Raw genomic sequence first — 18,256 nt, 5'->3', positions numbered from 1 at the left:
TGGGGGCTGATCAGGGCTGTCTCACCCAGTCCCAATCAGGGCTAATCAGGGCTGGCTGGCCAGGGGGAGGGACTGCAGGAGGTTGGCCAGTCACAGGAGATTGGCTGTGGGAGTGCACTGACCACCAAGGGCAGCTCCTGCCTTGAGGTTCTGGCCCCTTGTGGTCAGTGCATGTCATAGCAGCTGGTCATTAGGTCGTAACGGTTGCTTAGGCTTTTATATATATAGATAATCAATACTGTTACATCTTAAAATTATATTTATTATATCATGGTGTACTTAACAATGTGTTAATTAACTAAAGTCATTTTATGTAATAAACAAAATTAAACTAATAGCATTAGTAAATAAAAGTCAATTAAATCTTAGCTGATTTAAATGTTTATAGGTGTCATTATTTACTAAAATATATCTCACTGACTATAGTGGAAATAAATTGGACATTCTTGGTGTTATTTTTTATTGTTCTAATCCCCTCTAAATCATTTTCCCCAGGTGTCACTCCCAAGGGAATGATTAACGGTGTACTAATAAAACTCTCTTTGCCAATCTGAAATGAAATGTTATTTCTATGGGCAAGAATGGCTTTCTGCTAAATAGAGCTTTCTATCAATAATGAGATGCTCATTGAAATATTTTAAGTATTTTAAAAAGAAACCAAAAGCAAAAACAACTTATGTTGGATTTATATAGATGGTAATTTGTTTAGTCCAGTTAGTTTAGTTTTTGATGTTGCTTTAGTTTTACTTTGCTCTTGCTTTAGACATGTCAGGGAAAATGACTATTATCAATCACCAACTATAATCAGACTTATGCTTTGCCAAAGGGAAGCTGAGTGATCAGACTGGTGACCTGTTTCTCTCAAGAGATTCTTTTCCTCTCAAGGATTTATTTCTTTTCTTACATTTTTTCTAAAGAAACTTGCATTTGAATAAACCAAAATAACCTTTTTCTTTTCACTAGACATTTCAGTCTAATGGACTAAAATTGATTTTATTCACATTAGTGACACCTGCTTTAATTAAAATAATTTGTCTTAGCTTTCATTTAACTTTACAGCATAAAAAACATACTATAGTATATTCCATTTCCAAATAACTTAATCTTCTTAGAATAAACTGAAATGAATTATATTATTTATCACACAGAATGTCTGGGTAGGTTATAATAATGGTAAGGAAATGTTATATACCTTAAAAATCAAGACTGAATACTGATGGTTTATTAATATTTATCTTGTTACTAATTGTATTGACAAAATATTTTATTTTTGGTCTCTAAAATTTTTATAATTTTTCTCTTTATTTTTTCGCATTTGTAAAATACTGCAGTAAAATTGACCCATCACAGGTTTAATGTCAAATTCAGTAACATTTTGCTGCCATATATGAATCAGCTTTATTTTCCTGTATGCAAACACCCTCTCTAGTCTGTAGGGTTAATTAGATTAATCTAATTAGTTGACTTAAACTTCCTTGTGTATGATTGTTTTTTTTTTTAAATTCTATCCTTCACCTTAAAATATAACTGATGTAGTTTAAACATATCACTACTAGTCCCTGACAGACACAGTTGTCTTTTCAATAAAATACTTATGAAGATAGAATATAAACTTGAGTACAACAACATGGAAAACTAAGACAGTCATTTAACTTATTTTTAAACTATGAGGGTATTTTCTGCTAAGTACTGAAACTTAATACCATTAGATTGAAAATATAGTTGTTGACTATACTGTTTTAACTTTTTTTTTCTTTAAGATGTAATTTTATTTCTGGTTATAGAAACAAATGCTAAAAGGAGAAACAGAACTTCCCATCCACATACAATCTATATATATAAAAGCCAAGCGTCCAGGACCAATGGAACAACCAGGACAACCGGAATGACCAGTCGCTATGATACGCACTGTGGCGGACAACCGGCCTGGTCAGGGCCCTGATCGGCCTCCCAACCTCCCCCCAGCCAGCCCCACCCACAATTGGCCCCCCCACCACGATAGGGGACAGGGCCAGCCAGCCAACCACCTGTACCCACACCGGCCCCCCCAGCCAACCTGGCCTTGATAGACCCCCATAGGGACAGGTCGGCCAGACCCCACCCATGCATGATTGCATGCACCGAGCCTTTAGTCTATAAATATATATAAAAGCCTAAGTGACCATCAGACTGTTTGACCATCTGACCGGTACATATGATGTGCACTGACTACAAGGGGGCAGATGCTTAATGCAGGAGTTGCCAAGCTGCGGTGACTTGGCAGCTGCAATTTTTGGGTGATGCACCCAGAACCAGAGGAGGGAGTCCAATTCTGGGGTGTGTCACCTGAGAACCACTTTCTTGCAACCCAGGACCCTCGGGGGATGGAGAGCTGGTTTTGGCTCTATCCCTGCAGACCAGATCATGGGATCCCACCAGTGCATGAATCTGTACACTGGTCCCCTAGTTTAATAGATAAAAAGAACAGTTACAATAAATGAAAAACAAAATGTAGAAATTTGAAACTTTGTTATAGCTTTAAAACATTAATGTCTGATACAATTAGAAATCACATTCATGTCTCAAACTTAAAAAAAAAAAAAGTATGGCTCCTTATTAAAAAAAGTACTGTATTCCATTAGAAATGAAAGGCAGGCTGCGCAACAGCAATGGGTCCAGTCTCCCGCGGGCATCGCTGGCTCCCTCCACCAAGGCGGGCATCCCCAAGCCACCCAGTGTTTCCCCGACCAGATTTGACTTACAGGCGGAGGCATTGCAACATGACCTCCACTTCACACCCCAGGCTTAGACCTTAATTTCCACTTTGTAGGATACCACGGCTTTTAAGGCACTTGGTTATTAAACATGCCCTAAAAATATTTTAGACAGCCACCGTAAAAAAAAAATACACATGCTCACACACATACATACACACAGCCCTAACAGCACCCGCCCCACAAAGCATCTTTACAGAATCATCGGTCAGGTAAAAAAACAAACAAACAAACAAACAAAAAAAACCTCTGTATTGGGTTCAACCCTCCCTCATGTGCCTGAGCTGCTGGGCTAGAACTCACTGACATGAGTGAGAACCTCCGACACTGTGTCCCCATCCCCACCCTGTCCCTATGGAACCTGAGTCCAGCAAATTCAGAGCTCTGTGTCAGAAATAAAAAGGGAAGTGCAGGGAGGTGGGGCCCTGAGGGACCCTGCAGGCGACATCTGCAGGTCCATGGATTAGGGTGCTTTAACCCAAGGGTTTTCTCACTGAGCTGTGCCCCCAGGAGCGTGGCTGTCCTCTTCCCATGCGTGAGCTGGAACAGGGTCTGTGACTAAAACAGGTTTTTCCCTCATGGCCTAGAGAGTGTGAAATTGAGCCTGCAGCCTCTTAAGCTCTTGGCCTCTACATTTTGGGTTAACTGGTCCAATATATTTTTTCAATCGGTAAAAATGGGATTTAAAATCAAACATGTTAAACTCGGCCCCCCATCTTTCCGTTTTAACTTCTGAAACAGAGCAACCATACATCCTTGGAAGCAGGTAAGAATCACTCTGACTTCCTCACTGTAGATGTTCTCTTAAAAGATATAGGGTCTGAAACAAGTAAAATCCATGTTATAATCATTTTACTGGTCAGGTGCTGCGTATTATTAAAGAAAACGTAATGCAAACCACTTCATTTAGAAACAAACACAGAAAAATTAGCTTTTTAGTAGTGGCATAGATTATTATGTGTGTTTTTTTCTTTTTATTGCAGACATAGTGAATTCCAGAGAAACAATGTAAAAATGATAATAGTACCTAAAATGTGTAATTCAAGAGAAGTTAAATTTGGAAAGTACTACACATGATAATTACACTTTTAGAAGTATCAAATGGAACTAAAAATATCATGGATAAATAATTTTTCAAACAACCACAGCAGGTATTACAGAGTAAAAACATACAACATATATCTCATGAAAACCTATGGATGTGAATACAGTGGAAAAATAACTTCAAATTAGTAATACAAAAAAATTTAAGATTAAAATTGTATGCCTAGCTAAAGTATTATTCAAAATAAAGACATTAAAATCCATCACCACAATTAGTCACAAGTTTTCTTCTTTTTTCTTTGGTTGAGAACTCTTAAGATATACTCTCTTAGAAATTTTCAAATATGCAGTACAGTAACGTTAACTCTCGTCACCAGGCCACTCATAACCCCCCCCCCGGACTTTGTAATCTTCTACCGAAAGTTGTAACTTTTGACCAATGTCCCCCTTTCCTCCACCCCACAACCGGCACTCCTGTCAAACACTGGTCTGTTCTCTGTATTCATGTGTTCATTTCTGTTTATGCTTCAGATGCCATATATGAGCGAGGACATACAGCCTTTGGCTTTCTCTGTCTGACATATCACTTCGCATAATGCGCTCCAAGTCCATCCATGTTGTCGCAAATGGCAGGATTCCTTTATTTTTTACGGCGGAAAGATACGCCACTGGCTAGTCTCTATGACATCGTATCTATCCGTTCGTCCATGATGGGCACTTAGGTGGTTTCCATGCCTTGATGGTAAATAATGCTGCAGTGAACATGGGCCCTCCCAGACTCTCAGCTTTCCTCCACTCTGGCTGCATTCTTTCATTCCAGAATCTTGGCTGCTCCTATCCTGACTGCCTTGGCAAACAACTCAGTCATACATTTTCTTATTCCATAATCACGAGAACTCAGCGAAGTACCCACCCACCTAGCGTCTACAAAATGCTTGTCTTCTCTGTTTCTCCACCTGAGCCACTTGAAAATAAGCAATTCCTAGAGAAGAAAGATGCTGTAGGTTGTCAAGTTCCCTTCCTGCATTCCGCGTCTCTCTTAGACCTTACGTGCCAGCTGCCTGGATAGCTCTCTAACACTTTCAAATCAACATTTTTGAATTTTTGTCCAGTACATCAAGTTGGTTTGTCTGCAATTAGACAAGTCGCCATTATTAAAGACTAAATCTCCCAGAAAGGACTCATGAGGAGCAGGATATAAAGCTATGGTCCAGCGCAAAGACCGGCATTGGAGACGGTGCCTTCTTCTCTCATGGAACTAGGATCTTACAGAGTAACATTTCTGCTTGAGAGTGATCTAGAAAAATAAGTAAATTCTGCCATTAACAAAGGGAGGTAAGAAGGAAACATGACTGACTTGATCCTGGTGCCAGATGTAGGAGAACCTGAGAGTATGGAACTAAATCTCTGCCCTCGCTATGGATTAAGGCCAAGCAAATAAAAAGCTGGGAGATTAATGGAAACTTGTCTAAATCGGGTCATTTCTTCTTCACGATGCAATTTGGCTCCTAAGGAGACCAGATGCCCATATGGAAGAGAAATGCATTTTTTCATCATTCAGTAATAAATATCTGCATTCTCCTATTAGGCTCCAACGAAAATCACTCAATTTTCATTTGTAAAAGCAGAAAATTTATCTAATGGTCACAGTTAAAGTTGCTAAATTTAATTCATGGTATACACTGAATACATTATCATACCATTACTCAGAGTCTGTTTATATTTAAAAATAATCTCAAAATAGTTAATTATCATGTTTCCTAATCTAAAAAGCTAAGAAGATGGACATTAAGTAGGAAGAGGGAAGTCACTCACTTAGAGGTTAGGAAGAAAGGGGTAACAAATTAGACGGCTAGAAATAAAACTCAAGATCTTTGGTTGTTATTTAACATGTGGGTTAATACATCATTAACCCATTTAGTTATTATTCAGGAGAGCACAACTATCATTAATAATAGGGCCTCAGTTCAACAAGAAATAAGTAAATAGCTTGTTACATGCAAATATGATGAGGAAGATCAACTATAATTTATTAAGAATTTTATTTTTAGTGCTTACAATGAAACAGAATATGGGTTTAAAATTGTTCTCAATACTTTTTATATATTTTTATTGATTTCAGAGAGGAAGAGAGAGAGAGAGAGATAGAAACATCAATAATGAGAGAGAATCATTGTTTGGCTGCCTCCTGCACGCCCCCATTGGGGGATCAAGCCTGCAATCCTGGGCATGTGTCCTTGGCTGGAATCAAACCTGGCACCCTTCAGTCCACAGGCTGGCTCTCTATCCACTGAGCCAAACCATCTAGGGCTGTTCTCAATTTTACCAATGTAAACAATGCTTTAAAATATCTGAATCCAGGTCCCCATTCTGATGCTCTATTGGAAAAACGTTACTTTTCATTCTTACCATATTCCCACCTATTCCAGGGGTTATGCCAAGGTTGTAGCAACTGGCATGCACCAAGATATCAGTAGGGAGAGGGTGGATGAAGGCCAAAGGCACTGACCATCAGTCCACGTAGAACTTTACTGAGACTTCCACTGCAGGTTTTAACATGGCCCCCTCAGCGGCTGCTCCCTGTGACTTCTGCATTGTGTCTGGGTTGCATAAATCTGGTGAGACAGACAACACGTATATAACAGCCAGCCGTTTCTCTCTAATTAAAGTCCGGTTCCAAGTCCTCTTTGCTCTTTCCACATCGTCTACATTGGAGTCTGATGTTTAGCGTAGTCTCCTTCATCGATTATCTGAGCTCGGTCTCCTGGAGGACGTGCTGCAGCTTCCACATCAGCACTGGCTGCTTCACCTGGCACTTTATGTTATGGAGAAAGCTTCTTTTCTCAAACCGCATGAACCAGCCTCTGCAGCTCCAGGCTTTCCTTCAGACTTTCCTTCACAGGATGGCAGAGTTAGGGTCTCACTCTGGCTTAGGCTCTGGCTTGAGGGAATGTTGCAGCTGGTTTGATCCTCTGTCCAGACCATTAACACTTTCTCCAGATCAGCAATAAGGCCGCTGTGCTTTATCATTTATGTTCACTCGAGTAGCACTTTTAATTTCCTTCAAAAACTTTCCTTGGCATTCACAAGTTGGCTAACTCTTTGGTGCAAGACGTTGGCCTATCTCAGCTTTCAACATCCCTTCCTCACTAAGAAGAATACTTTCTAGCTTTTGATTTGAAATGAGAGACATGTGACTCTTCCTTTCACTTGAACACATAAAGACCCTTGTAGAGTTGTTAATTGGCCTAAGTTCAATTTGGCTGTGTCTCAGGACACAGGGAGGCCTGAGGAGAGGGAATGGCTGGTCAGTGGAGCAGTCAGAACACACACAGTTATGGATTAAGTTTTCTGTCTTATGTGGGTGTGGTTCACAGCACCCAAAATAATCCATCTATACATATAAAGAGGTAATATGCAAATTAGCCAGTATGCCGAAATGTGTCACGACCAGATCATTAGCATATTACCTCTTTATTAGTTCCTATAATTAGGGCGTTGCTCCAGAGACAGGAGACACGGCGAAAGTGGGGAGGCAGGAGCGGGGAAGCAGGGAGATGGGAAGGAAGCAGGGAGACAGGAGCGGGGAAGCAGGGAGATGGGAAGGAAGCAGGGAGACAGGAGCAGGGAAACAGGGAGGCGAGGAGGCAGGAGAAGGCAGGACCAGCCCGAGGCAACTCAAGGGTGGGCAGTGCCATGCAAATTCGTGTGCTGGGCTCCTAATATATCCTATCTAATAAAAGACAAAAAGGGTAATTAACCGTACCTCCGCTACACTTCCCATTGGCTAATCAGGGTGATATGCAAATTAACTTCCAACAAAGATGGCGGCCAGTAGCCATGCAGCTGAAGCGAACATGAGGCTTGCTTGCTCTAGTGACGGAGGAAGCCAAGGTTCCCTGCCTGCTGTGGCCGGCTATGAGCCCGAAAGCAACAATGTTTCAATTATAGAAGCTAAACAAACCCCAGATACCTGCTTTCAGCCAGCTGCGGCCTCAGAGATGGGAGCGCCAGTGACGGCAACAATGTTTCAATTATAGAAGGTAAATAAATCTCAGAATAAAAAAGAAAAAGAAAAAGAAAAGAGAGGTTGGGAGCTTCAGTCGCTGGCCAGCCTGAAAACGGCCTTCAGCCCCTCACCCAGACTGGCCAGGCACCCCAGTGGGGACCCCCACACTGAAGGGGGTGTGGCCAGCTGCAAACAGCCATCAGCCCCTCACCCAGGCTGGCCAGGAACCCAGCGGGACCCCCACCCTGATCCACGACACCCTTCAGGGCAAATCAGCTGGCCCCCACCCATGCACCAGGCTTCTATCCTATATAGTAAAAGGGTAATATGAAAACTGACCCTAACAGCAGAAAGACTGGGAATGACTGGTCACTATGACACACACTGACCACCAGGGGGCAGACGCTCAATGCAGGAGCTGCCCTCTGGTGGTCAGTGCATTCCCACATGAGGGAGCTCTGCTCAGCCACAAGCCAGACTGATGGCTGCCAGTACAGCGGTGGTGGTGGGAGCCTCTCCTGCCTTCTCAGCAGCGCTAAGGATGTCTGACTGCAGCTTAGGCCTGCTCCCCGCTGGCAAGTGGATATCCCCCGAGGGCTGCTGGGCTGCCAGAGGGATGTCTGATTGCCATCTTAGGCCCAATCCTTCGGGGAGCAGGCCTAAGCCAGCAGGTGGTCATCCCCCGAGGGGTCCCAGACTGTGAGAAGGCACAGGCCGGGCTGAGGGACCCCCACCCCCGAGTGCACAAATTTTTGTGTACCGGGCCTCTAGTATGTATATAAAAGCCTAAGTGACCAGTCGACCTTTTGACTGGTGGACCAGTCAACAGGTAGCTATGTTGTGCACTGACCACCGGGGGCAGATGCTCAATGCAGAAGCTTCCCCCTGGTGGTCAGTGCGAGCGCCACTCAGCTGACCAACGGGTGCCTGTTGCCAGGCTCATGGCTGGTGAGCGCAGCTGCAGTGGTGCGAGCCTCTCCCATGGACACACCCCTTCCACATCCCTCCCCATCCAGACTGGGACCGGCCTTGGATTCGGGCTCCTCCTCAGCTGCCACTTCATGCACTACTACCTCCCTCCGGGGATGTAGGACTGCCAGTTTTGGCTGATCCCCGCGGGCCAGGCCGAGGGACCCCACTGGTGCACAAATTTGTGCACCAGGGCTCTAGTCACAATAATTACAGCAAAGCTTGCTGATGACAGAAAAAGTTGAAATATTAAGAGAATTACCAAAATGTGACTCAGACACAAGTGAGAAAGTGCCGGGAGCCGGTCCATCCTTGCTGTTTCAAGGGACCTGGCATATATGGCATACGGTTCTTAATATGTTTGCTCACCTTCTTGGCGCTGTGTTTTAACCAAGGTCACCTCTCCGAGAAAGGTTGTTTCCCCACGTAGGAATTTTCCCCTGAAGTTAGGGAGGGAATAAAACCTTTTAACTAAGTGCCAGGCGGGTAGTTAATCAATTTAACTACAAACAATCATGCTTAAGCTACATAATCTTTTCTCCCTGGAATGGAGATAAGAAACGCCCTAACCTTTGTAATAGAGATTGATAGGATTGAATCAACTGGTATAAATACAGCTGTAACAAGACAGAAACACTCAGAACTTAGAACAGAATCAAGAAGACAGAACCTACACGGAGCCTAGAGACAGAAGAACTTTGCTGGAGAGAGCATGCCGGAGGATCCTGGAGAGGGACTGGCCTCGGAGCCTAGAGACAGAGCCTAGCGGGAGAACATGGCAAGGGATCCTGGACTGAACCTGACTACAGAGATTGGCAGGAGAACCTGACTGGAACCTGGACACTGAACCTGACTGGAGAGCCTGGACAGAACCTGGCTGGAGAACCTAGCGAGGGAACATGGCTACAGAACCTCACTGGAGATCCGAAGCAGAACCTCTCTGGAGATCCGGGCTAGAGATCCTGGCTAGGTTGCTGATCAACTGAATGCTGTGTCCATGTCATTCCTTCCTCACCGACTCCGTCCACACCTTTGGGGACCCCTGGACCTGCTGGGGCTGGACCCCGGCAAGAAAGCAGAAACTCTATAAGCCAGCAGAAAGTAGAACCAAATATTCAAACCTCTGAAAGAGAGAAATTAGTAGCCACAAATAACATAACCAGCAAAAGTATCCTTTAAATATGAAGGAGAAATAAAGACATACCCAGACATACAGAAGCTAAGGAATTATATCACAAGAAAACATCCATTACAGAAATACTCAAGGAAGTTATTCTACCTGAAACAAAGAACATAAGGTCACAACAGTATAAGTAATATCACCAAAAATTTTACAGCATAAACAGGGATAATTTGTGACAGATGCACTCAAAAGAAAAAAACAAGCTACAGCTACATCTCAAAAACTAAACAAACAACCTGATCAAAAAGTGGTCAGAGGACGTGAAAATACACCTCTCCCAAAAAGACATATGAACAGCCAACAGATATATGAAAAGATGTTCAACCTAACTGGCAATTAAGGACATGCAAATCAAAACTACAGTATCAACAATATAAGCAATAACAAGTGTTGGAGAGGTTGTGGAAGAAAAGGGAATCCTCATCCACTGCTGGTGTGAATGTAGACGGGTACAATCGCTATGTAAAGTGGCCTGGTGCATCTTCAAAAAATTGTGAATAGAAGTACCCTACTACTCAGCAATTCCTCTCCTGGGCATATAGCTGAAAACCTCAAAATCATGTATATGCAAATATATGTGCATCCCTATATTCATTGCAGCATTATTGATGGTGGCCAAGACATGGAAACAACCAAAGTGTCCTGTGAAAGAGGACTGGATAAAGAAGATATGACACATATACTCAATGGAATATTACTCAGCCATAAGAAAGGATGAAATAGCACCATTTGCAACAACATGGATGGACCCTGAGAACATTATGCTAAGTAAAATGTCAATCATATGTGGGATATAAAACAAACTTTGTGAACACATACAGCAGTGTGGTGATTGCCAGAGGACAGGGAATGGGGGGAGAAGAGGTTCCTAATGTATGGTGACAGGAGAAGATTTGACTGGGTGGTGAGCACATGGTACAACATGTACAGATCTTGTAACATAGAAACCCACACCTGAAACCTACATGTTCATATTGACCAATTTCACCCCAATAAATTTAATTTTAATATAAAAATTATCCATGTGTAAAACATGGTTGATCAAGCCAGGAAACTAACAGACCACATAATGTTTTGAGCTTTAGGAAATTAATATGATATGCAAATATGGGAATATTTAATATGGAAGTAAATTTAAAAAAATATTTTATCTTATTTTTCTTCACTATGAGTTCAGTCTAATATTTTTTTTTCTAGACAGGTGGGTAGTGAAAAAGCAGTGTACCTTTAAGAAAATTGTTATTTCATGAAAAATAGTTGCCCCATTGTGTTATTTTGCTTATTTATTCAATTTTGACAATAAAATTAGTTTCTGTTTCCTTTATTTCTTTATTTTCCTGTTTTCCAAACAGGTTTAACACATGCTTTTATATTTAACATTTCTGAATCTAACATTGTGTTATTATATTCAAAAAATATTTAATTAGCTGAGTTTGGCTTTTTAACTTATCTAAAATTTATTTTTAGTAACATTTTACTACTAACAGTATCTATGAATTAAAATATTTTAAATGCATAAATAAATGTATAAAATGTTTTAAAGGTACATAATATGTAATCCTGTAGACAATATACTGGAATTTTGTTACTGCATCTAGAAAACCATACTAGACATTCAGGACATAAATGAGCCCACAAACTCAAAACTGGCCATGAGTTAGTCCCCCCCACACCTGATTTTCTCTTCCAGTGTTCCCTTCCCTGACTCCCTCCCTCTACCCCCTCACCGCCTAATGCAATGCAGTATCAAAGCAGAAGTGGGCTGAGCCTGAGCAGGAGATTCAGGAGGGGAATGCTCCTAACGCTGGGACAAAATTCACAAATCCCGCCTTCCCCTCCATTCTTCAATTTCAGTGCATTATTAAGGGGCGGCAGCAGGCTCAACCTGACCCCTCAGAAGCCCCAGAGGGGTTCAAATGCTAAGTCTCCTAATATTTATGGAGAGTTTATTTCCATTTTACAGATATGGATATTAATGCTAGGAGGATTTGTGTAGATCAAAGTCATATGAGGGGCTATTGAGAAACTGGGGTCTATAATCTATTTCTTCTGAATCTATATTTTTTTCATTCCATGAGGCTGTTTCTATTTTTATCATTCTAATTTTAGCTTTTATTGTTATTTATTTACTACCAGTGAAGAAGGGAGAGTAACGATGAATGCACCCTTTTGAACTGCTTTTTAAAAGGGGAAAATGTGTTCCTCCAGTAAGAAGTGTCTTAGGCCTTAACCAGTTTGGCTCAGTGGATAGAGCGTCAGCCTGTGGACTCAAGGGTCCCAGGTTTGATTCCGGTCAAGGGGGTGTGCAAGAGGCAGCTGATCGATGTTTCTCTCCAATCGATGTTTCTAACTCTCTATCCCTCCCCTTTCCTCTCTGTAAAAAATCAATAAATTTTCTTTTTAAAAAGAAAGAAGTGTCTTGGGTGGTATGTGGCAGTGGAATAAAGGCTAAGCCTCTCCACACCCCCATCCACACCTTCACTTAAAGTCAGTGGGAGTGACTGTCTGGTCCAAACACAAATTGGTTCCTTGACAAACTACACCCCCCCCAAAAAAAAATAAGCAACAAAAAAACTACCCAGGATTCATGCAGTATATGTGCCTTATAGCACAAATATATAACTTTTATTTGTAGTATATATAGCATTTTAAATTTTATGTAAAAAACTGTCCAAGACCTAGCCAGTTTGACTCAGTGGACAGAGTGTCAGCATGTGGAACAAAGGGGCCCAGGTTCAATTCCTGTCAAGGGCACGAATCTAGGTTGCATTCTTCTCCCCGGCCCCAGCCCTATCTGGGCTCTTGAAGGGGGCAGCCAATTGATATGTTTCTCTCACATTGATATTTCTCTCTGTCTTTCCCTCTCTTCCACTCTCCCTAAAAATCAATGGAAAAATATCCTCAGGTGAGGATAAATAAATAAATAAAACTATTTAAGTTATGGATTGTTTATTTCATAGATATTTAATAAGGAGTAGAAATATTTCCTTATTAAGTTATATTTGTGGGAGATTTACATTAAACACATTATTCCTCATGCTAGGCTGTTGTATTTTGAGCAATACCTTCCAGGAAGTTAGTTCTGATTAGTTAATTTGTGTAAGCATATATTTGATTTTGAAAAGAGTGTGATTGAAATTGAGATATTCAACTTCTTATTCCTAAGTCTTTATTTTTCTATTGCATAGAGCTTACACATTGTTCTGTTGCTTACATTTAAATAAAACAGGTGAGAAAATTATTTCGCACACTGACTTTGTTAAAAATGTAATTTTGTGCTTTTTTCAATTATTCTTGCACTGTCAATAATGATACCCTTTATCTGGTTCTGAATCTCAGCTATCAGCATAATTTGTCTTATTATCCACACTTTACACGTGATTAATACTATTCATGGGTGGAGGTGTTATTATGGTGTAATGCTCAAATTTATTGTATTATTCTGATAGACTCAATACAACACAGTCCAGTTGATGTATCTCAACTCATTTCTGATAAGATTGAAAATTTATTCTTGCTTCTGAACATTAGTTTAATATACTTTCCATGTCTGTGATTTTTCTTAGAAGGAAATAAAATTGTTCTTTCAACTTTACAAGGTTTGAGGTCATGCATGACTCTATTCATCCTTGGAAGAACTATCAACATTCTACATAAAATATTTATGAAGAGTTTATTCAAAACAATCTTTAAAAAAAGCTTAGGACATTTTAGAAAATATTCTTCTGAATGATCCTCTTTGCCTTCTAATCTCAGCACTCTGATTTTGAATTAGATATTTACTAAATTATTGCATCCCTCTCCCCCAGGGATAAAATACTTAGATTCAATGTTTTCTACATCTATACATATAAAGAGGTACTATGCTAATTGACCGTTACAGGGTCCTAATAATGACCAATTTGCATATTGATGCACATGCAGCAGGAGGGAGGCAGCCGGAGCCAAGTTCCCGAGAGTCTGAGGAGAGCGCCTGACAGGAGCCCGGACTGCAAAGAAGGAAGAGGAAGGGGCCACGGGGAGCTCTTCCCCTGCACAGACACTCTACCCCAGCCCCTGCACCCCTGTTTGGGACAGCCAGACACCCTACCCCAGCCCCCACACCCCCAGGGGAATGGACAGACACCCTACCCAAGCCACTGCACCCCCAGGGGGATGGACGGACATCCTACCCCAGCCCCCGCACCCCCAGGGGGACAGCCAGACACTCTACCCCAGCCTCCACACCCCTGGGGGGATGGGGAAGCTGACTGGATGGGGAGAAGACCCAGCCTCAGGGGTAGCTGCAGCCCGCACCTACGACTCCCGATCTCTTCCCCCGTCACCCCTGCCAGGGGTTCCCACAACAATAGCACGCCAGTAACCACCCCTCATCACCCCCGAGGCACTCAGGGCCTGTGGCCTGCCACTGCCAGGCCCCCTCCACCTGGGCCAGGCCCGATTAGCCTCCCTACGACTCCAGACCCAGGTGGAGGCAGGCCTGAGTGACCCCTCCAGGGTCAGGTCCTTACCCTCGACATCAGCAGCGCCATCTTTGCAGCTGAAGAGTGCTGAACCTTGCTATGGGCACAGCTAAACCCACCCTCCTAGCCCTCCTGACTCTGCCCTGGCCCAGTCCCTACCCCATTACAGGAGATTGGAGCCCCGCCCTGAGCAGGTACAGCTGCCAAAAAGCCACATACAATTTAAAGAATGGTGCCAAGTGGGAAAGTTTGACAGTTACTTCCCCTTTGGCCTCACCACCCCCACAGTGTCCCTCTAATGCCCTGCCCCCCGCCAGCACCTCCAGAGATGACCACCACTACAGGGCTGCTGGCCAGAGCACTCCCCTCCGAGGCCTGAGGAACCCTCTACAAAGCTTCCATAGCTACAGTCCCAAGAAACAATCATGCCCTCCTTTCCTATTCAGCACTTACTACCTGTGAGGGTACCCGTGGGCTTAAAAATAACAATTCCTTCCCATGTAGACTTCACTTACTTGATGAAACAATTCTAGGTTTATTAGCTCAGAACCTCCTCATGACAACCCAGTGAGGTAGGCGGAGAAGAGATTACAATTCTCATGGCATATGTGTATGTATTCAGAAATGAAGCTCAGAGAGGAAAAGTGTCAAGCCCAATGGTTCCCAAGGTGCAACACACACCCCATGGGGGGGCAACTTGATTTTAAGTGGGGAAAATTCGAGAATGAGTTAACAGTGATTTTTTTTGCTTTTCTTATGGTTCTAGGGGGCCCTCATTTACAATGTATCCTACATAAAAAAACGCTAATATGCAAATGATCAAATGGTGGAATGACCGGTCACTATGATGCATGCTGACCACCAGGGGGCAGACCCTCAATGCAGGAGCTGCACCCTGGTGGTCAGTGTGCTCCCACAGGGGGAGCGCTGCTCAGCCAGAAGCTGGGCTCACGGCTGGTGAGCACAGCGGCAGTCGTGGGAGCCTTTCCCGCCTCCGTGGCAATGCTAAGGATGTCCGACTGAAGGCTTAGGCCCACTAAGCATCAATAAGACATCCCCCACCCCACGACTCGTGGACTGTCAGCAGGCACAGGGCAGGCTGAGGGATGCCCCCCTCAAGTGCACAAATTTCATGCACTGGGCCTTTAGTGTATTTATAAAACACTACATAAGCTATATCTAGTAAACCTAAAATCAATTGAATATGATTATTCAATACACACATGTCAACCTAAAAATAAATAAGTAAATAACATTTAAAAAAAACAAAAACAAAGAGAGAGACAAGAAGAGTTTGAGGTCACAGTAATTTGGAGGCAAAGCTTCCAAATTGTGTTCCAATTTCGGGGTGAAGGCCAGAGGTTTGTATAAAGAAAGGAAAGGAAATGATTACATGAATTGAGGAAAGAAACTCCTATTGGTGCTTACAATTTGAGCTATTCTTTTGCTGGACATGGCTGATTACTGATTCTGTCTTCAGAAAGAGTGTCCATCTTCTTTATTCCTTGTGGTCAGGACATATGCTTTCCTGTTAATTTCACAAACAATTGTAAGACAATGTCAGTTTGGCCCAGGCTAAAGGTTAACTTGCTCCATTTGAACATTGCAAAGTTTTAACAAGACCACTAAGGCAGTACCTGGGGATGGCAATTCAACTCTATTTCAAAGTGGCTCTTTTTATATATTTTTCACAATAGTAATATGTCTTCTTTAAAATTCAACAAATTTAATTTATTTTTTATTGATTGATTTTAGAGAGAGGAAGATGAAGTAGGAGAGAGAGAAACATGGATTTGTTGTTCCACTTATTTATTCACTTATTGGTTGCTTCTTGGATGTGCCTGGTTAGGGATCAAACCTACAAATAACCAACTGAGCTACCTGGCTAGGGCTACAAACGGTTTTTTAAAATGTGAATTATGGTGTTTTGTTTGTTTTCCAATCACACATAAACTTTTACATATTTCAGGATCAAAGGCAGACTCTGTGTGGTTATTTGAGACTTGCTGGGTTCTGATACTTCCTAGAGGTGTCAATTTCCACAGCAGATTAAACTACTTACATGAAATTAACTGTAAATTTTAAATAACCTTTGATGCCAGGAAGTTCACTGCACTCCTGTCTGCATCTACATGTATATATATTATGTATGTACTAGAGGCCCGGTACATGAAATTTGTGCACTAGGTGGGTGTCCCTCAGCCCAGCCTGCACTCTCTCCAATCTTGGACCCCTCAGGGGATGTCCAAGTGCCAGTTTAGGTCCAATTGGGCCTAAACCAACAGTTGGTCATCCCCCTCACAACCTAGGACTGCTGGGTCCCAACTGCTCATCTGCCTGCCTGATTGCCCATCTTTGCGATGGCATGAGGGTCAATTAGCATATTCCCTCTTTATTAGATAGGATGTATAGTCACAGGTATAAATACACACCCATCTGAGAAATCATATGGGCTTGTGAAAGGAAAGAAAGAATTTGATTAGAAGAGATAATTAATAAAACTTGTGTAAACCTATAAAACAAATAATAAACAAATTGAACAATCACCCATGAATGAAGAGAGGGATTAACAACTCTCTTTTCCTGAGGTTAAAAACCAACCAATCAACCCTAACCACAAATAACATAACAGAAAAGCAAAAACAGAGAGAGGACCACAAGTTCTGAGTTGGCTCCAGCCATGAAAATTAAAATGACTAAATAAATCCAAGGAAGTAGAACTCCTCCCCTCTCCTATTGATAGTCTATATTTTAATGTATTCAGTTTAAGCTTGTTAAGATGTGCTAAATGTTCTGTGAGTGTTTTCTTGCTGACATACAATTTATTAGCAGTTGAATTAAGCCTTTTTTCATAATCTGTAATAAAAATTTGGTCTCAGATGTCTTCTCTGATTCGTGTAACTTGCTTAACATGTTTTATGAATTAGGCATCATTGTCCCCAGAAGACGATGGGTTGAATTTTCCTGAAAACACCCTGTTAAATCAACTAATATTCTCAGGAAAACTATGTGAATGTTGACCCTGGGGAGGTGAGTAACAGGAAAACACACTTTCTAACAAACAATAAATCTCTCACTAGTGGCTAGAAGGAGGAGAGAGTTAATTATCCCAATAGTAAAGTTACTTTCATGTTTCACAATAAATGTTTAGGGTTGTTGAGAAAACTCTACAACCGCAGTCATAAATAATGAGTTTAAATGGAGCGTAGACGTGATTAATGGGGAAAATCGTTGAATTCATTTTAGAAGTCTTAATGTGCACAAGCTTCTAAACATGAAATGACGAGTGAAAAGATCTAACCACTGTGGGTACCACACTTTCCTCCAGGAAGGTCTGCTCAGTGCTCAGTGGAGAAATTCTTAGGAAATAGTTGCTAAACAGTCTCATTAAATATTTAGCACATAAATATCCAATAAACTTTGTAGAAAACTGGGTTGCCACGGGGGGCAGGGGGGGGAGGAGGGGAAACAAACAGCTTACAGAAATTTTTGTGAAATTAATTGCCAAGAGAAGAATCAACAAATATATCATAACTCAGCTGCTAAGGTTTTTAGGATGAATTTCTGATAATGTCACAGGCCTGAGAAGAATGACAATGGCAGGAACCGGGTAACTCACACAGCTGTGCATTTGCACTGAATCACCATTGAGAACACTCCCTCAAATCATGGTTGAATTAGAATACATCTATATTTAGCATGGTATTTTATTCTTTAGCAAAATAAAACAAAACAAAAGAAAAAGGTTATAATTTGGGTGACTATTCTCTTAATTGACTAAAAACTATATTTTCAGATTTAGAATGTTAGGTGTACAAGGTGACTCTAGAAATGT

This window comes from Myotis daubentonii, chromosome 17 (genome assembly GCF_963259705.1).
Source record: "Myotis daubentonii chromosome 17, mMyoDau2.1, whole genome shotgun sequence".
Taxonomy (NCBI): Eukaryota; Metazoa; Chordata; class Mammalia; order Chiroptera; family Vespertilionidae; genus Myotis; species Myotis daubentonii.
This window is presented reverse-complemented; position numbering follows the sequence as displayed.